General features: G+C 30.8%; 1 protein-coding gene across 5 annotated transcripts in view; it reads right to left on the reverse strand.

Annotated features, from left to right (window-relative positions):
* Nucleotides 1–16,310, reverse strand: part of LOC142324159 (uncharacterized) — a 62,186-nt gene that overhangs the window by 43,415 nt on the left and 2,461 nt on the right. Inside the window, exons 1-2 of one of the 5 annotated variants that reach the window (XM_075364875.1) lie at nt 15,884–16,172; nt 1,663–1,846 (exon numbers count right to left, since the gene is read on the reverse strand). The exons of 1 other annotated variant lie outside the window; for it this stretch is intronic. The gene's annotated coding sequence lies outside the window, so the exon portion shown is untranslated. Of the gene's footprint in view, nt 1–1,662; nt 1,847–14,962; nt 15,097–15,883; nt 16,173–16,310 lie in introns of those variants that run through there. 3 more of the 5 variants (XM_075364879.1, XM_075364874.1, XM_075364877.1) reach the window with 3 other exon arrangements.

The following is a 16,310-nucleotide window of genomic DNA, read 5'->3' on the forward strand; positions in this document are numbered from 1 at the left end:
TATTTTTTAATTTTCTGGTTACCCATTCCTTTGTAGTCCCCACCCGGTCGGGGACTAGTTTACCTCCGGAATATTTTACCGAGGAAGGCGCCTCCATCATTGCTATATGAAAACGCAGAGAGCCACATTTTCTTGAAAGAAAAAGCAGCTGTAGTTTTCCATTGCTTTCAGCTGCGCAGTACTCAGAGGACTGAGTGATGTTGATATGGCCGTTTAAGTCGTTCTGACTCCCGCCCCTAACAACTACTGAAAGAGCTGCTGCCCTCTTTCAGGAATCATTCCTTAGTCTGGCTCTCAACAGATACCTCTCCGATATGGTTGCACCTTCGGTCCAGCTACTCTGTATCCCTGAGCACTCAAGCCCCCTCATCGACGGCAAGGTCTCATGATTCATAGAGGAGGAATAATAAATCAATATATTTAAAATTAAAAAATGAAAATAAAATATACGTAATTACGGATTCGAACCGATGTGCCTTCTTGTAAGATCCAAATATTATATTAATTAAAATTGTATTTGGCTGTAACTGGAACCAACCGAAAATAGTACCGGTTATGATATATTGTTGAAAAGCTCTCGACGAGGGGTTGTTACTGCAGTTAAGAAAAAGTCCAAAATCCTATTTTTTTTTTTTTTTTTAGATTTTGGGCTTTTTTAATTTAGTCGATTGCAATCAAAAGCAGAGGTGCCAAAGATACTATAACAGCCCTAAATCCAAAATTTCAACATTCTACGGCTAATGACTTTTAAATTATACGAGATATATACGGACGTATGTACGTACAGACATCGCACCGAAACTAGTAAAAATGGATTCAGGGATGATCAGAATGGATTGTTCCGTTGAAATCTGAAAACAGAAATTTCTCGCGGTTCCTTATTACTTCGAATAAGGAAGTAAAGATTCTCAGTATAAACGAGACTAAAACAACGCGATACGAAATATTAGATACCGATAATCAACCCATCGGGTCGGTCTAGCGGTTAACGCGTCTTCCCAAATCAGCTGATTTGGAAAGTCGAGAGTTACAGCGTTCAAGTCCTAGTAAAGCCGGTTATTTTTACACGGATTTGAATACTAGATCGTGGATACCGGTGTTCTTTGGCGGTCGGGTTTCAATTAACCACACATCTCAGGAACGGTCGAACTGAGAATGTGCAAGACTACACTTCATTTACACTCATAATATCATCCTCTGAAGAATGATCTAAACGGTAGTTACCGGAGGTTAAACAGGAAAAAGAGAGAGATACCGATAATCAATTTTTAAACGGTACAATTTTTTTTAATATTTCAAATTAGATAGATAACCTTACTCGTCGATTTATCTTATCGATGAAACTTTACGACTTTGCGCATTTGTCACTCTGTAATATCAGACCTACTTTTAAAGCGCAACATGGAGTACAAGATTACAGTTCATCGTAATCTTAAGGGAATACCTTTACAAAATTAACAAAAAATTATTAAGAATTCTCTCTTAATTCAACGACAAAGAGTTTTCTCACAAATTGAAGATGAAAATTTACCGATAAAATTTTTTTTGTAAAAGTTCCAGTTCATCGATCGGGCTAAAATTCGAGTTTCCCCAGTTACTAATAGTATTTAAAAAGAAAAAGTTAACAAAAAATTTATTTTTATTATTATATGTTTAACATACCTTAATGAATATGTTCAAAACATCATGCTTTCACTCTTATGCATTCACGATGGTATTTACTTCAGAATTACAAATTTTTTTCCTAAAGCTTTTATCCGATTTTTGAAATTGAATAAATAAGTTTTCAATCGCCTGTGAGGGGTAATTCAGGATGATCGGATTTGAAGAAAACATGAAGATTTCCCTGAAAAAAAATCACATGTCAAATCATACGAATGCGGTTACCTCTTCAAGTTGTTTCTCATCCTAAACATTCAAAAAAAGCTTGATCGAAGTTATCTGTAACTTTTAAGAGCGTAGCGAGTAATATTTGAAAGACACACGACTGTTTTTCATGAATTATCATCGAAATGAATAATCAAAAATATAAACCGAAATTAAAAATTTGAAATTGCGTATACTTTTAAAAGAAAATAAAAATCTGTAATAAAATAGAAATGTTTTAATATGTTAAATAAATTCTTTGACAGCTGAAAGGATCTATCACGCTACCCCTAAATGCCAAAAAATAATTAATTATAACGTTTATTCATTATTTAATTGTAATTTTTTGAATTTTACTTGTCAATTTCGTAATGTAACGCTCTTATTTTACGAGTTTATTTCCTTATATTTAAATTTTTTACGTAAATGTTATTTATTTGTGTTTATTGTTCGGTAACTACCAAACTTATCGTGACAATTCAGTGCACACTAACGTCTACATTTCATGACAAAAAATTCCTTTCGAGACGCCGGAAGGCGGTAGTAGATTTCACCGGTGCTAAGTAGGTACATGTGAAAAAAGTTTCACATGTTTAGCGTACGGCAAGCTCCATCTTGTTACAGTTCCAGCAATATTTTGATCATCCCTTGCCGTAAGGGTAGGTCATATCAAAAATTGTTTAGGACAAAAGTTTTAGGTACGTTTATACAACTAATTACCGCTTTAAACCTATTCGACACTGTGCCTATTAAAGGAGGTACGATTTTTTTTGTCTTCGAAACCCCATTTTTTCCACCCCCTGGGCCAACGGTCGGTGATATCAAAAGACTTTACTTAGGTGTTCTAGGTCCTTACCCGAAGAATAGTAGAAACTTTAAACGAATTCGATATTTTACTTAATAAGAAAGGTATTATTTTTTCAAAAAAGCGCCCCCAATTCCAGTCCCACGGTCCGATTTTGCCCGTTAACAAACTCGACCGAGAGTTTGGGTGGTTATATTTTACGTATAAATTTGAAAGCGATTGGCGCAAAATTACGGAAATTATCGTGTCAACAAGAAAGTGAAGTGTGTGTGCGTGTGCGCGCGCGCAACATTTTTAACCGGGTGGTTTTGGAGTCTGGAGGATGTGAAACGCGAAGATATGTCGAAATTTTCCGAAAGTCGAACCACGGTATCATTACAATAGTTAGCTTTCTTATGAAATCGACCAAAAAAAGTCACTGACAGATCTCTGTTCTTCCTTCTGCCGGAGAAAATACTAATCGTACAATATTCGTAACGGTTGACGGGAGCGCACGACAAGTTTCAGCCTTTACCCGATGCTTTGCCGGCACCCTACAGAACGGATGATGGCAGACAGTCGTGCAACAGGATTAGAGACATTCCTGACCGTACCGCTTAGTCGAAATAATCTGCAAAACATTTTCAACAGTTAGAGGCCAATTTTTAAACAGCCCAGGTGTGTATTTTGTTTCGTTTGTTTGTTAATATTATTATATAAACATAGTCGATGCGATATATAAATTAAAAACTTATTTGCAACGCGATCGAATGCTATTTCATTCTCTGCTCTGAGCATACTCATGATTTTTTTTAAATTATTATTTCGTTACCTCAACGATGTGGAAACCGCTAAGAAAATACCTGCTGTTCAAATAATATACCTCAATACTATATTAATGTTTTGATATTTCATCCGAGTACTCTTCCATTTAAAATATAAGAAAGGAGGGGAACAAGCTACTTTAACGCATTTAAAATAAACTATAACCGACCTTATATCATGCGGTCTTACGTTTATGATTCACCGATCAGTCTTCTTTTACTGAAAAAAAAGGAATTCTAATAAAATCCATTTCAACGTCTAATTTATTTGTTTCAGACTAAATAAAAAAAGATAAAATTAGAAACAGAAATGATATCGCTACATATAGATATAACTATTACGAAGCCAAGATTTGACATTTTTGGCCTATTTATAGAAATGTTTTTTTAAAAAGTATTTTAAAAATAATACATAACTGACCGAGCTGTTTTCAACCAAATCGGGACAAAATAGCAGACGTAAATGTAAACACGGTTGAAACAATATTTAATATTAATTTTGCATATGACAATATTTTGAACAAACTGTTATTTTAGTAGAAGAAATTTCTTTTATACGCGTTGAATGTAACGGCAACTAATGCTAAAACAGCTAGTAAAACTTTTTAAATGGAAATAATTGTTTCTCGATGAGGAAAAATTAATCGAGAATAATTTTCCAATTTCGTATTGACGGTAACCGAAACCTTTTTGTTAGAAACCTTATCGACCAGCGATTCCCAAACCTGACGCCGCGGCGCCCTTCGAAATATTGTAAAAGCTTCATAATTAATTGAACCAAGACATTTATAATTATTAATTTAACGTTAATAAAGAAAAAAGAAAATGTTAAGTAATGAAGATACACGAGTTTAATTTATTTTTATCTCTTACTCACGAGTAGTCATTATTTTACTTAGGGTATGGCGCCGTGGAAAAGTTTTAACTGAAAAAGGGCGCCGCAATTCGGCAAAATTTGGGAGCCATTGCTTATCAACAAATTTTGTAATGAATTTGTAGTATAAAATTAAAGAATCTTTTTACAGGCAATGGCTGTTTTCACACTTACCGACACTTTGTCGGCGGTCGTAAGAATTAACTTAAACTCAGGAATACCTTTCACAATGACCGACATGTAGGCGTCGGTATGGTGTCGTCTCAGTTCGTTGTTTTGTACCGGTTGCGTCTCCAATTTTTCTCTAAAATATGGCTAATTTTAAATACGATGTAGTAACATTAATCGAACTTATAGTAAGCCCTGCTTGTGGGATAAGTTTAATGACGATAATAGAAATAAACTATAATAAAAAATAATGTCGGGTAGTAAAACAAAAAAAATCACTGAAACTGGTAGACAACAACTAAGTTAAAACTTGTAACGTGAAAATATTCTTGTCGATGTCGGTACTGCGCCGTGTCTTGTCGGAAAGTGCTAAAACAATCATTCACTCTTGTAGAGAGATAGCTTAATCGAATTATTTAAATCGTTTCACGTACAAAATCAAAATAATAAAAGTAATTAAAACTATAGAGCCGTATATTTTCCTACTTTATAAAAAATTTATTTGATATCGAAAAATTAAAATGATTAAAAATGTTCAATTATAAAATAAACGATGCGTAAGTATTGCTCTTTTTAACTCATCGGGAAGGTTTTGGGTTCAAATCCCACAAAAAAAAATCTGGCATTTTTCACGCATTGTAAATTTTAATACCGCAAAAATAAATGACAAGGACAAATTTCATGAAAGATCTAGTTATACCCTGGCCGGAAACTCTTCTGCAAGTTGTTACTTTACCTCGGTCATCGAAAACAATTATTGGAGGGATCCTAGGAAACAATGAAGCACAGACAACGACCGGAAGACAAGAAAAATAGAGAACCTTCTGTGAAATGTGCCGTTACCAAAAGAAACGAATGCAAAACCTGTTCCGAGGACATGTAAATTGCAATCATCAGATTTCTGCAAGTTGAAGAATTACGATCGTGAACGTTCTTGAACTTGTAAAGCGCAAGTTTTTAATTATAAATCCATCGTTACTGAGGAAAATTCGTGTTTATAATCAAATTGAATTTTGAAAAAAAATTTCAAATCTTAAGCAAATAGAAAACACGATGATAAAATAGTTTATATATAATAAATAAAATGAAATTCAACTTTACCGACGATTCGTTCGGTTTCTCTTTTCTAGTAATGACATTTCCAGTCATATTCAGATACAGAAAAAACAAACACAAAACAAGAGATGTTTGTATTACAAACGCATACAAAAGGAATTGCAATATTATTGATATGAATATGATGTCGGTCTTTGTGCTTCTTTTAGAGATATAATAGATTACATGTAGAGATATTACTGTTAATCCTGATGAAATTTTAGATATTATGGCGAGAAAGAAAAATCGACGATTAGCTTTATAATAATTCATAACTTTTATTGGAGTGTAAATGTGTGAGTGTGAAGTATATGTGAATTATGAAAAAAATGATATACTAACATTATGATTCTTATTTGCGTAGTAAATTATGTATTAAATCTAAGCAAATGTTTTGTGTTTCTCAAATGCAAAAAAGTATAAAAAACCGTTTCAATATAAAATAATTTTCATTATTATTATTATTATTTTACGATCATCATCAAGCCCCCTACACAATATGTAATGTTAAATTACATAAACTTTAAAATACGTATAATATGAAAGATTAATACAATGTTGACCCTTGTGTTTATAAAAATAATCCGTTTTAAAATAAAGGTGTCGAATCCCAGTCAGTCTTTGTATTTTTAACATGCTAAAAAAAAAAAAAAAAATAATAATTGAACGTTGATATGCTGTCGATTCAAGTTTGTTAATAGATGCATTTTGACGCGTTAATTGAATATTTGTTTTAGTAGCGCGGAAGACATAATAACAAAGTCTTTGACCGCTGTCTATCTGGTAATGTATATTTGTAAGTCTGGCAACTCTGGTTGGTGTATTTGTAAGTCTGGCAACTCTGGTTGCTAGGAAACCGATCGGTTTCCTAGCAACCTAGTACGTTGTATGAGGAAGGGAGGTCCCCCCTTCCTCATTTCGACTACATACAACCGTTCAAGGTTACACAGTTACAACTTACATGCATCCCATATATTACTACAGTATTTTATAAAATTATAACGAACCAAAAATATAAAATTAACATTGCAAACGTTTTCATCACCGATGCATTTATTTTTTTAAATCCTTTGTGGCCATTATTTCGATTGTAATTATTGAAAAGATCGTTGTAAGACAAGAATTGAATTCAAGACCTGTTAATTTTTTTTTAATGTATGAAACCTGGCTAAACAATTGTCGGTGGTGGATATAGAATAAACTTCACACATTACTTTTTGATAGTATTAATAAAAAATAAATCTCTCTCTCACTGTGTGTGTGTGAGCGCGCACACATTACATCCTTATGTATCACTCGTTAATCGTTTTTATAATCTATAATAATTTGTAGTTGTTATTTTTCTTTGATGATTAGCTATTGAAGAAGTTACAGTCTAGTTGTGGAAAATTCTTCAGATATCTTCTGGAATCGAACCCAAAACCTTTGGTGTATTATGTAGCAAGGAAGTACGCTTTCTGTGAAACGGTCGCGGCGACATTACATTTTTATTGTTAATTACAATATTCGATTTTTTTAAATTTCTGCTTTAAATTAAAATTAAAAAAATATAAAACCGCGCACGCGAATGTACTTTTATGTATCGTCACATGATCAGCTATACGACGTCTTCCGACCCGCTGGCCAATAAATTCTCTTACCGACAAATTGTAATACGGTGGTATCTTTTCCATGACAAGTGAAGTGCCATTTTGTTCAGCATAAAATGCTTAATAAATTTTGTAATAAGTAAAAATTTTATCAAACAATTAATTACAAAGATATGGAAGAATTAAAAATTAAGATGGCTCCATTTTGAAATCTTTGAAGTTGATGTTATCAAAATTTTTTATTGTGTAGAATAAAAAATTAAATTTTCCAAATTTAATTATTGTAGGTTAACCAGTTCCTAAGAAGTGATTTTTTTTGTTGAAAACCACAAAATTGCGTCCAGAAGGAAAACAAAGCAAAGCAGGACTTAAGTCGGTTTGAACGTTTTTGCATCTTTTGGTGTCCTGAATCAGTTTCTGGAGTTCGGGGAATACGTCCTGCAACACTCTGTACGTATGTTCTAATTATAAATATATTAAAATTGTAGAGAGCTGTATGTTTGATATTTCAGTCGCTGGTAAAAAATGAACTAACCTGTGCATATCATTGAAATATGAATTTTTATATTCCATTGGAATATTTTACATTCAATTTATACCGACGTGAATATATTTTTCAAATAAAATACATTTAACTAATTCGTCAATCGATCTTAAAATTAAAAATAAAAGGATCGGATAAAATAATTAATAATGAATCTTAATTCTAATATATTTAAATTAAACGTAATGTTTATAAAATATAATTTGAAGATAAAAATTATAAAAAAAATATATATATAATAAATAAACCGCTATCAGAATCATTTACAGAAGTGTAGTTAAATATAATCCATAAATAGATTTTATTTTCTGACACATTAGGAAAAAATAATCACATACTTTGTAGTAAAATATCAAGGAAATATTTTAAATAACGGCAAAAAATTTAAATCCTTTACTGTTGAAAAATATACGTTAACAGCAAAAAAAAAAAATATAATTAACCTCAATCTATACATATATTGACGCCGTGCGTTTCGTTTGTTCCCGATAACCGCAAAAACGAATGAATCAGTCATTACGAAATTTTACCTGTAACTTTCTTATGACACCTGGAAACTTAACCGCAGTTTAAATCTCATCAATTTCACTGCTATGTAAATCATTAAATAAAAACCTTATAGATAAAAATCTATAACTTCCTTTACCAAGATTTAATGTCTATGTTAATATCGACTTCAAACAGTAATTATTTGATTTACTAAATTTAATTCGTCGTCTATAAAATATCAGTTTGTATTAGCGCCATAATATACGTAAAAATAAATTAATTTGATAATAAAATTATAGGAAATGACGACAGTTTAGAAATTTGCGGCTGTACAGAGTAACATTCTGTATATTTTTAGTTCCCGAACTAAGAATTTACATCATCAGGGTAAGCCATTCTCGTAATTGGCATAAATTCGACATTCGATTTGGTAGTAATATTTTCATATGCCAAATTATGCATATAGCGCGGACGAGGGATCCTAGTGATAAAATAAAATTTGAACATGATGAATTAAGGAAACAATATTACTTACAAAATGTTCTGATGCAGCAGTAGTATATATATATATAGAGAGAGAGAGAGAGAGAGAGCGGTAGAATTAAATAAATGAATTATGTTTAAAGTATAAAAATTATCTAAAGTAACCGCTAGTACCGCCTAACACGCGCGAATAATACACTGTATGCGCGCGCACTCTAGTTAGAATCATCGAATTAAATAAACAAAAAATATTATATTTAAATAAAATGATAAATATTTCAAATTAAGTTGTGTGCGTAAGCCGTGCATCAGAGAAAATCCGCGTGACAGGAAAATCCTACAACTGTGTTGTCAACTTTTTTGCGGTAGGTGTTCAATTGTCATTAAAATAGATGCCGTATTTCAATTTTCTATGCATTACATGGTAGGGTGTCATACAATTTAAGCTAATTACAATCAAGAAAGGAATGTTTTAATAAAAATAGAAAGAACAGGAGAAAAATCAAAGAAGTGAATTTAAAGTTCGACTTTTTATTTAATGAATCTATTGCGGTGTAAAATTTCTTATACGTATGAATAAATTCAATTATAAAATTTATACAGTCCTTTATTTTAATTTATACCCTCAATTATGCGATTATATACAAAATAAATTGAGGGGGGTGTCGAATCATATTATTAGTTCTAAGATCTGTCTAAATCTATTACGGTATCTTTACGATTTACTACAGTTTGTTATTTTATTATTTTTCAGCGAAAAGTTAAATACCTTTGCTCTGATAAAATAATTTAGAATTGCAGAAAGAGGTTTTATTTAAATCTTTTCAAAAGTTAAGCATTCTTGACACAATTATATTGAATCGCGTTAAAATTGAAGGAAATCTTCCTAGTTAAGTTACTTCGATGTCAAAAATCATCAATTTTTCATGTATATCTTATTCGGTTAGCTTATAGAATTCAAGTAAACAAACTGCGCGTGTATGAAAACATACAAAAATCTTTATATGAAACTGTGAGCTTCACAGTTACAGCGGCGTACTGTTTGGCTATTCTACGCATGCGCGTAAAGAACGCTGAACGATGCTTTGAGGGAGAGAAAGCACTGTCGCTCCCGCAGTTCTGACCCTTGCGTGTCGGTAGAAGGTAGTTTTGTTTTTACTCCGCGTGTGTGTGGAACGTTCCACGTTCGTTCCCTTTTCTAGTTTAGTCGGTAGAAGGAATACGAAAGCGGTTTAGTTGTTTTTCAGTAGCGATCAGAAGATTGTGTAAAGCAAGAACTCTTTGATCGCCACAACCGTCCAAAAATACGCTGGAAGGGCAAAAGAGAAGGTAATTAGTAAAAAATAATTACGTATTTGTTTCTATGTAATAGAAATTTAAATTAAGTACCGTTAGACTGCAGTGTTTTTAAACCGACATTTTATTAAGTTATTATCTAATAATACTAAAAAATATTATCCGTATTGACATTTTATTAATAATTCGGTTAAACCGAATACGATTTTTAAAGCAGAATGTGCTGTGCTTAAAAAACCGGTAAAGTGTAGAATTAGATTAATATCCTGCTTCCAGCTATTCTATTCGATTCATTTTTGTCGGTTCTTTTAATTTCCATAAAAATTTGACCACGGCCTTGAAAAGGTCCAGAAAAGGTTTTTCTGGAGCAGCACCCCCAGTAATTTCAAGTACGAGACGCCACCGGAATCGGTGCTTGACTAAACCCTATTTAATCTCTACATAAACAGAGCCCGGTTTAAAGAAAAATAAACAGATTTAAAAATAATAAACATTATAATGATCTGTATAAAGACAGAGATAAATTTAGAAAATTGATTTGAAAATCTACGTTTCTAGTGAAAAAGAAAAAGAAGGTATAAACCTGAATAGATGGACCGAAGAAATGTGACATTTTGGAAAGCAAAAGAGATCAAAATTTTGGAAACGTGATCCTTAGTGAACAGAAGGTAAAGAAAAAATCCACCCCCACCCGTTCAAAGATTTAATTAATTTTTTTTTTAACTTTAAAATAGTTTTTTGTATTTCTCTAAGTTATGGTACTCTTTCGATTAAAAACTTCAGATTTTCTCCATGAAGCCTCCCTGATGTACTTGTGTCATACAGGAAATATCTAATGTGGACACCACATGACTTCTTTGTACGCCTATTATATTACATATACATATTTTTTTAAATGAAAATTACATAAAATCTTACTTCATTAATAACTTCCGATTTTTTTCATATATATATTTTTCATATATAGTTTTTTGTTATTATTGAATCATTATTTATTTTAAAACTATTATTACAATCCGAGATTAATAATTATTAATAAATCAATATATTTAAATAAATAAAAAAATATGTATATGAAATCAGATTTGAACCGATGTGCCTTCCCTTTGTAAGATCCAAATATTTCATTAATTAAAATTTTATTGAGCTATAACTATGAAACCGATGAAAATAAATACCGCTTATGATATATCGTTGACAAGCTCTCGATGAGGACTTATTACTGCAATTAAGAAACCTCAAAAATCCAAATAAAAATTGGATTTCGGGCTGTTTTGTACATTTTTGGTCCGCTTGATTGCAATCAAAACGAGAGGTCCGCAATTAGATGTTACAACTGTTCTAAACCCAAAAATTTCAACATCCTACGGCTAATCGTTTTTGAGTTATACGAGACGTACAGAAGTCACGCCGAAACTAGTCAAAATGAAATCGGGGATGATGAAAATGGATATTTCCGTTGAAATCTGAAAACAGACACTTTTCGCGATTACAATACTTCCTTTACTTCGTACAAGGAAGTAAAAATTAGACCGTTTTGTAGCAGAGACATTTTGACAATCTAAATTCTCTATGCCTAATATTTAAAAAAAATTTATTTGAGGAATTTTTATAACTTTTACGTAAGACCGATATGTAAACACAACTTTCCATTAAATTGTATTATATAATTATTTATTTAAGGTGTTTCTAAAAAGATATTTGTTTTCGTAGATAAATAATTTTATATTATAATCTAATGAAATGAAATTAAACTGTGTTAATCCTTCTTTTTATTAATAACTGTTGACGGTAAATTCGGTATTTTATTCATCCCTTACTTAAGAGGTAATTACTAGGGGTAGTTACCAAATTGGCTATTTTGTAAAATTTAATGTAACGTTTGAATATGTTTTTATAACAGGGAATTTAATTAAACATAATAATTAAATACTTTACTTACCGATCAAGTTAAATATTTGTATGTTTATATATGTGAAATGTTTAAATACTTAATTAACACTGATACTATTATTATTATTAGTAATAGTATTTTAATTAGTTGATTGATATTAATTATCGGTAATAACTGTTACTTCTAGAAACAGATATGTGGCGGCCATTTTATAATTAAGACCCCCTATTTATTAAATAATGCAATTATTCCTCACCATCATGTCTAAAAATCACAAATCATTGTAGTTTAACACTTAGAGTGCTGTTCCCGTCATTTGACGGAACGTCGTAACTACGGAGAAATGCGGATCACGTCATTTAACGGAGTTCATATTTACTTGTTATTAAGTGTAATATCCCGTCAAAAGACTCGATTCATTCGACCCAAAAAGGTGTAACATGTACTGTTTTTTAAATAATATATATTACAAACCGTAAAAAATAAGGGACAGGTTCTGTTAGCTGTTCCCTACTATTTTTTATAATACACATACACCGGCAGAATTTAATAGTTAAGCGTGTTCTGGCTGGTCCTTTCTATTTCAAAGTGCATTGTTGTAAATGAATAATACTGTACTAGTTCGATCAGAGAGTGGAGTTAATCGTTTTAAATAATAAGTCGTGGAGTAATCGTGAGCTAATAAAAACGAAAAATAGTTGTATTGTTTTTATGCAAAATGTTAACATTTGACCTAAAGAAAAATCACTACAAATATACGGTGTCGGATGTAAGTGACGACCATGAGAGATGGAGGTGTAGAAAGGTGTGTGGCGAGTAAATGTGCAGTTGCATACTAATTAATGGCAGACTAATATTTGTTGTAAGTTATAAAACAGTGGTGGTCAATTAACAGAACTGAAAATATGTCTTAGCTGTAATCATAAACTAATGCATATATGTATTGCCTTTTTTGGGGGGAGAAGGGTTGTGAACAACAGGGAAGATCGTTTCTGACTGAACAACAAAACCAAATGAACATATAATTAAAATTTATTTAATTCTGTTTAAATTACAACAAATAGAAAACATAAATTTAACAAACCGAATAACTTCAAAATATTCAGACACAGCATATGATTTGGAAATATTCGGCTACTTTGTTATAATATTAGTAAAATTACAGTAGTATATTCAATGAAATAGAAATTTTTCCCAAGATATAAATGGTCTTTTTTGCTCACACTAAACAGATCCTAAAGCATTTACAATCAGAAGATCTGTTTTATCTTAAATGCAGATAAAATAATCATGAAATGCTGATTCGATAAACAGAAATTTTCTAGTGAGAAATTATGAATTTTTATACGCAAAGTCTGTAATTTATTATTTACAAATTTTTAATCTATCTTATAACGCGATATTTATTTTTATTTTCAAGAAACACACACATATTTTGATTTATTCTATTTTGAATGCAGAAACTTTATAAACATACTTTTGTTTTAAAAATCATCTACTATTATTAAATGAAAATTTATAGTTTTAATGATTCAACGTGCATTAGAATTTAGAATGGAAAGTTTATTTTAAGTAATTTTGCGCAATTACTAGATCAATTTAATTCTTTTCATACTTTAATATATCATAGGAAATATGCTTAGTATCAGGAGAAAAAAATCTAAATGTTGGAAAGCAGGTTTGGTCAGCAGGTGACTTGTGCAATTTTAAAGTCAGCAGCGTGTTATCACAGTAGTCTAACCGATCAGCAACCAGTTCTGTGAATCATCGATACATGCTCAGATGCTAATCCATTCTGTCATGAGGTTGAGTTAAGGTTACACTTTTTTGAAGAGAGGTTGGAGATAAATTACCAAGGTATGACAATACTTAAATGGATTCATATAACGCTTGGCTGAATTTATTTTTAAATGGAAATATGGTCACTATAAAGAGACTATAATACATTTTCTATGCTATAAGTCATTTGAATGATGGATGTCACCTTACAAAAAACACAATCAGTCATCTTCAACACCAGAATCACAGTTCGATTCGACTCTAATGACCATTAAGGTTAGTTTACGGTTTATTCCTAACCTTAACCCTAATCTCCCAACACAGAACAAATCAGTAAACTGAACAAATCTCAATAACTCCAAAAACTGATTACTAATCGACTAGAGTACTAACATGGTGTGAACTTACGGGTCACCCGCTATCCAAACATGCTTTCAGACATTTAGATCCTAAACATCTTCTATGTTAACATGAAAAAAACTGAAGTTGATCAATTGCTCAGAATTACCATATTTTACAACAGAAATTTCTTGAATTTAAATAATTTTAGTTATGCAATTTAATACCATCAGTAGTCAAAACAATCATATACATTAAGAAAAAGCAATAATTACAATCGTTTTATGAAACTATCTTTCTTCAACTCGTAGAGAACTCCAAAAGTCAGCACTTTCTAGTTTGGACAAACGGTTAATTATTATGGAAAATGCTTACAATTTTATAAGTTATTACATTCATAAAAGGCGTGGCATCAGACAAACTGTAAAAGTGATTCTAATTGTAATGACATTAGAAGTTCACCTGATATATACATACAAAATAGAAAATCTAATGTAACGTTAACTTAAATCAAGAAGATAAATAGTAACAATTAAATTTATACCAACCACACCACAAAAAAGTCAAGCAAATAATTTTTAAGTCGGTAAGTGAACCGTAACTCATGTTCAACTAATAGAATCCTTTTTATTAAAAAAAATATAGTGGTAACAAAAATGTCCGAGGTGTACTCCTATCTGACTAATAACTAATTTTGAGTTTACAGCATAAAGTAAAATAGAAAACATAAATAAATATATAATTTAAATACAATAAAATATACATAAACTTATATTTAAAAAAGAGAGAAAAAAAGATTTTAAGATATCTTAAAATTTATATCTATACTATATTTTTGACAATGATCGAGTAAGCACACATATACACAGCATGAAAAAATTAAATTTTATATTCTACGTAGATATAAATAATTGTCTGTATACTTCTAAACAACCTACCTCTTCATTATCATATATGTAAAAATTAACATGTTAAAGTTGAAGGGCACAATGGTCAACACAAATTCAGGAATATGTAAAATTTGTAGAAGAAACTAGCATGTACTATTAAAATAATTTTCAATGGAATTTTCAAGGATTAAAAATAACAGAAATAAATTCATACTGCTGCAAAACATTACGTACAGGTACTGTAGCACAATGTCAGCAAGTAGGCATACACCACTATATTACATGAATTATTCTTACAACAAAATAAGAATGAATTTAATTAAAATATAATATTTTTTTTTACTCTGGTAAGGTAAAATCATTTCACCATAAAATCATGTAAATGACATTAAAGTTGCAAAAGATAAAAATGTAAAAAAATTATAAATTCTTTACAAGTTATTGCTTTATAAATGTATTATGCTTTAAGTAATGATTTATAAATTTCTAACAGGGCTTAACAAAATAAATAATGAATACACGAACTTGACAACTAATAATACTGAGACGAAAAGAACGCGAAAGCGAAACGAAAAATACACCGGCAGAAACACCAAACACTTAATGTACACGAAGTTTATAATTAACCGAATAAAATAAATAAAACTTTTACTCAATACACACTTCGCACTAAATTTATAGTGTTAGGCTAGAAAATAAATTTACGTTTGGTCCATCTCACTACATTAATTACAATTAAATAATCGAAAAAATAATAATTTAAAACTCAAGTCATATTACAATCCAGGAAAAATAATAAAATTAAAAAAAAAATATATCTATAAAAATATCACTGTCCAAGCAGACCAAAACTACGAATGTATTGCATCAGCCATATTTGTTCTTTACAATTCTTTTATATGATGCAATAAAATCACTTATTTAATAACTAATTCAAACAATTATGTACAATTAACGTAACGTACTCACCCACAATAACAACAGTCTAATGTAAAAACAAATACGCAGGGTAGAGCCGAGCGATGAACTTGGACGCCGAATCTCATCACAGTCAAACGGACGAGTATACGGCCCGTAACACTTTAATATACGTTAAATGTTATAGTAAAACTACAGCTTTATTAAAATAATACTTTATTTATAAGTAAGTCAATTAGCATTCAATCTGACTGAATTTAAAATAATTTTAGAAAGACAAGTTTCCACACAACATGCAGCCATCTTGTTATTGCTAGCAAGCCACGTCAAAAGATTTAAAAAAAAAAAAAAAGATTGGATTTATTCAAGTCCACTACTTTCGTATACATTTTAGTACCTAAATAAGGCAAGGAGTGCGCTTTTGGTAATATCGATTATTATAAAATCGATTTGGTATCGTGCAGTTACAATCGTTGAA

This window comes from Lycorma delicatula, chromosome 4, assembly GCF_047948215.1.
Source record: "Lycorma delicatula isolate Av1 chromosome 4, ASM4794821v1, whole genome shotgun sequence".
NCBI lineage: Eukaryota > Metazoa > Arthropoda > Insecta > Hemiptera > Fulgoridae > Lycorma > Lycorma delicatula.